A 6,000-nucleotide genomic window follows, 5' to 3' on the forward strand; every position below is an offset into this window, starting at 1 on the left:
AGCACTGCAACCTCCAGGTCCTCCCACACATTGCCGTAAAGACAGCCTATGTTCCTAATTACCGCGATGTAACTGCGCTGTTTTCAGGAAACTGATTGGAAATGATTGGAGTGAATGCAGGATATTGGGAACATTACTCTGGATAAAGGGAGACATTTAAGTCACTTAGCTTGTATCTTAAATGTCATGAATGCTTGTTTCATGATTTTGAATACTTCCTTACAGCTTAGTTCTGATGATGTTAATATTCATGCTGTGTGTGGTGACACTTTACTCTGTGAACGCCAGTCCACTGGATTTCCCTTGGTGATGTTAGTGTCATTTGTTCTTCTAAATACAGATACAAACCCAAATTAGCAACACATAATTTACTTATTAAAATGTCCAATTTAGCAAAAAACCACTGTATTTTTATGATCAAATAGTTTACACAAGAGACGAGCATGACCATAAGACTAGACAAGCTACATCAGGCCATCTACTGGCACCTAAACCCAGGACAAATCTTCTGAACTCTTCTGTGTCTTATAGAGCTATAAAGGAATGGAACTCATTGCCAAACTACCTTGCTGAAATAGAGTCCAGAGCCTCTTTCAAGAAGAGATTGAAGGGCCATCTACTAATGACCATGTACCCTTGTGAGCTGTGAACCCTAACTTAATTTAATTTGATCGCATGTTGTTGATGATATTGGTGATGTTTTTAATGTGGTTAATGATGTCAGGATTTATGTCCTAAATGTTGCTGTATTATTGTTGTATCGGACCCCAGGAAGAGTAGCTTTTGTCGAGAGCAAAAGCTAATGGGGATCCTTAATAAACATAAACTTAAAATCAGAGTCAATGCTTCAACCAAAATTCAAAGCATGACCTCGTTCAGAGAGTTCATTGAACGTTTGATCCTGTGTGTCTTTGAGAAGGTCACATATTGACACCATGTTGCTTCAAACAACCCCTGACCTCCGATCTCTCGCTGCGACCTGCTGGAGCGCATGCAAACACGGAGGAGGGCAACAGGTCACCGGACTGGAGTCCTTTAGATTAGTCCCAAGGGGAAAATGGCCCCTGGACACAAGGGCCCCCGAGCTTCTCTTGGCGCAGAAACACACTGTGGCTCCAGTCTCTAGTCTGTTACACTGTCTGCTGCAGAGACATAGTGAAGTGAAAAGGTAGAAAGAGAAATAGCTGTTTGTGACTGAGACATGGAATACATATTTATGCTGTCTATGCAACAAGAGTGAATGTTTTTGTGAAAGACGTGTGTGAAATTATGTGTGTGTGTGTTTTCTTCAAAAAGCAGCTCCATATACACTCAAGAGAATAAGAGGGGGGGAGACCGAAAACTTTTTTGTTCTCATTGCGATATTTCACTCAAGAATATGAAAAAGGAGCATCTATAGAAAAACGTAGCACACCTTCATCATTATCAATTGTGTTTCTAATGAAAGACTGGGAATTATATATCACTTCTAGCACATTAGGGGAACAATATAACATCAAAATGCTGAATTCTCTTGGAAGGTATTTCTTTTTTGCTTCCTACAAAAAGACTATTATCTGGTTGTGGTGAATGCATATTAAGGAAGAAAAGCAACTATCATTCATCTTCTACAATGCATAGCTGTAAATTACGGCTTTATCTCCGCAGGCAGAGGGGGAGGAGCGGAGGTGGGAAGAAGATGCAGATGAGCCAGGGTGTTGAAAATAAAGAAAGGACAAATCCGTACACGCACACCCTTCAGCCTGAAAGCAATGAGAAAGATTATGCTTGGTCTTATCCAGGAGGGCCTGTCAGATTTATTTCCAACATCAAGGGACTTTCTGCTGTCTCACACCCCATCTATCAGGGCCCTGTCTGGGTCTCTGTGTGGTCAGAGTCCTGGGTGGAGGCAGGGAGTGGAGAGCTAAAGGGAGCCGGTGTGTGTTGGGGTGGTGGGGGTGTGAAACGGGACCGGTTGCCAGGGCACACGGGCCCGTGGCATTCTCCACCGTCTGGCATCCCAGGGTGCAATGGGAGCACCAGTCCTCGGTAAGTCACCAGCGGAGGTGAAAGGCACTGTCACGGAGATGAAAGGGGGCTTCCCCCCACACTCTGATCTGTGAGAGAAAAATGAAAAAGACAGAAGAATATGAGGGGAGAGCGAGGGGGAGAGTTTTAGAGAGTGTAAAATTGCTCTCACTGTATTTCATGTCAATATGTCTCACATTTGAAATCCTTATTATAGAATGGGTGTGGAAAAAAGGGGATGTGCTTTCATTGTTCAGGGACATGTCCCCCTCACCCACACACACACACACACACACACACACACACACACACACACACACACACACACACACACACACACACACACACACACACACACACACACGCCCTTCCCCTCGCCCGGGTGCATGTGCCACACCACCCGCCCCTGTCGCTCTGCACGATGTAACCTAGCAACTATTTAATTAAAATAGCATCAGCAAGGATAGAAGATTTCCCCCTCCTTTGCAAGGATTTCCTCCAATCTCAGTGCCTTTCAGCACACCATGACTTAAAACTAACGCTATATCTGCCACCGTATTGTACTTCTTTCATCCCCTTCTTTGTTTCTACATGCATCTCTGACACCTGACAGGTGAATGTACCTGATGCCATATATCTGCTGTGGTGCCTCTAAATCTATGCTTCAACTGGCTAGAGATGTAATGCAATGAGTTGTACAAGCAAGGCCATCACCTCTCTGTCCTTCAGAGTAGTCTATCAGGAATAATAGAATGCCTCCTCTTCAAGCCCTTCTCCTCCTCCTGCCCTTCTTCTCCCCCCTCCACCCCCCATGCCTCCTTTTTCTCTTTGTATGCCAAATCACAGCACCCTCTGTTTCGACCTAAAAAGAGACGCCTCTTACCATGCTCTACATGTGTGCCAAGCTCGGGCAATGCGGAGCAATTAGGGGAATGTGAAGCAGCTCCATGTGTCAGCGTATATCGGACTCACTGTCACTCAAACCACATCCATGACTCCTCTGCTCTGAGAAACAAACAATGGAGCAATATTCTGGTTCATGGCTGTCAAAACAGACGGCCCGATCTCTATTTCATTTTCTCTTTCTTCCGTCTTGTTTCTCCTGTGTTGTTTCTGAAGCTAATGGATACCCTGATGTGTCATAGAGCAGTTAAGTCGGTTACATTATAGGCTTGACCTCTAACTCAGGTACATTCATGCTTTTGACAAAAAGATTAATATTTCTCTGCTTTATGTACCTTTTTTTCTCACACACATTATTTTCTGGTCTGCAAAACTACAAAAACCACTCCACTAAACCAATGAAAGAGGAAATTCAATGTAAAAGGATAAAATCACATACGCACTCCCACCTAAGAGTCACTTAGGAACATCACTTTGAACCAGGTTTAAGGGGTTGCTGGCATTAAACCATTTAGTTTGAGCTTTTCAATACAAATATTAGTGGAGGACAATCCTCTTGACATGAAGAATATATTCAGATTGGAGCATGTGTCAGACGGACTTGAATTAAACTGGAGGCCAAACCGATATCTTTCATATCTATTCGCTTGAAATTATTTCATTTCATTTTTATTTGTTCCATATGGTATGCACAACTTAATGTATAATAATTGTTATCAAAACATGTCTCTGTAAACACACCATTGACCGAAGAACATAGAAATAGATGATCTGTCCTTCATATTTCTTTTTCACAGCCAATGATTTTAATTAGGACATCTTTTCAATGTATACTTTTTGTATAATAACTCTACTTATATTTAATCATTCATAGTAAACAAGCAGTTTTTTGTGCAAGAAAATAGCAAAATGCTGCACACACAAATGTACAGTAAATGTATGTTGTTTTAAATCATAATTCATTTACTGCACCTTTTCTACCGTTACCAACAAAAGGCTTTACCGTTTATTCACACACACTGATTGCGACAGAGCACCAAGACGCTGGCCTCCCCATCAGGAGCAACTTGGGGGTTTAGTGTCTTGCCCGCACGAGAACGAGAGGATTCAGAGATCGAACTGTCAACTGTCTGATTAGTGAACGACCCGCTTTGCATCCCAAGCTAAAGCTGCCACAAACATGTTCATGCAATGATAATGTTTTAATCTTCAAGGGCAAATGTAAAATATTCCCTCATTTTCAGAAATGTATACATGCAGTATGTATCTTGTGGATTAATTCTGTAATCATGTGAATTCACCACTGCCTATATCCTATATGTAAATATGTGTGAGTGTGTGTTCACACATTGATTTGCATAATGGCACATGATTTTGACAGGCAGGACGAGAGAGGGGGACCCCTTGACATTTTTATAATGGCACTTTACAGGGTGGACAAGGTTGGGGGTAGGATAGAAAATGGACGACAGTTCTGCTGGCACAAAATAGGGACCTCCAGTGTTTGTAGCACTCACGAAGCGAGACAGCGACCTACAGTATTTCCTGTTAATCAGCACACTGTGTTTCACACGCAAATTACTGCCTTGAAAATGGACACAAAAAAAATGTTTGAATGATGTTCCCACTCATAATTGAAGGATAGTTTTAATGCATTTACTCTAAGTATTACTCCACTATTCAAAATAATATGTTGAAATTGTTGTAGACTTTGTGCAAAAGATAAGACCTTAAACTACTTAAACTCCAGGTGGCTGTTCAACATTGTACACAAAAGGATTGATGGGGAAAAGTAGAGCATTCGTGAATCATGTCTGTACTGGGTCAGCTCCTCTGAGATATTCATGTTGATTCATTAGAAAATTATTTAAATTCTTCAAAGATGACAATTATGCAGTTACTGCCTTGTAGTCATTCTCTCATAGCAAGCCACCATATTATTAAAAAAACCCTACTTGTGAATTTTCCTCCTGGGTTACATCAGTCAAATTAATTATCTTCTCTGGTCAATACCGATACGATTGTTAAAGAGTCTTAAATCACAGAATAAGGCATGTAGGGCCCACACAGAGGTCTGTGGGAGAGGCCACCGGCAAATGAAAAGGTCATGGACTTTGATGGCATTCCCTTTGCCCTGACACACGCCCCTACGTCTTATCTGAGTGACACGTGCAACAATGGCGTTTTTTCCTCTTATGCAAACAGCCCGGAACAATGCTGTCGCCTTGAGCCATATGCTGCGCCTGTGGCCATCCACAAGTCCCTCATCTTTCCGTCCGTGGGAACGTCGGGCAGACAGAAAGTCTAGTCTGGGATGAGGCCCTTACCAGATCTCCAAGGATCATTTTCTGTCATATAGTCTGTGACATGACAGAAACAAGAGCTCTGATAAACAGCCGTTAATGTGATGTAGCTAGTCGTGAGAAAGTAAATCAGACAGGATTGTTTTCACCACACAATGACCGAGACTGCAGCTGAGAAAGTCAATTAGATTATATGCATTAACAAATAAGACTAGCAGTACAAAAGTTAATTTATTCATGTTCCTGATTATATTTAATAAATGGTAAAACATTTAGAAACGGCAAAAAAATACAGTGAATACAGTCCATGCTTTTTTCTAATGTAATCTAAACCTGAAAACAGCTTATTATAGCGCAGTAAAATGATGATCGAGGCAGATTTGAGTCAGAGTGTCGACATAATTCCCAACAAATTATTTCTGCACTTGTCCAAGATGCATCTGATGTGTTCCGCACTCTCGAGCCCCTATTTTTAAAACCTGGTGGCACATCCGTCTCACGCCATGCCTCAAATCCCTGTCATCCTGACACGTATACACGCTCACACGTACACAGAGACCTCATTAAAATGCATACACCCTCACTCACAGGCACACCCCTGCCGCATGCATTAATTAGCACGCTGGTAACAAGCTAGCCTCTCCATTCACACCCTGAGCCTCTTTCATTAGCATGACAGTGGCTAGCAGCGGCCAGGGGCCCATAGGCTGCAAGGTTCTCTCCTCAGGGCCCCTGATTAAAGGGAGAACCCCTAGCACGCAAAGCTCTCCATTCCTTTCATCATTGC

This window comes from Gymnodraco acuticeps, unplaced genomic scaffold, assembly GCF_902827175.1.
Source record: "Gymnodraco acuticeps unplaced genomic scaffold, fGymAcu1.1, whole genome shotgun sequence".
In the NCBI taxonomy this organism is placed as follows: domain Eukaryota; kingdom Metazoa; phylum Chordata; class Actinopteri; order Perciformes; family Bathydraconidae; genus Gymnodraco; species Gymnodraco acuticeps.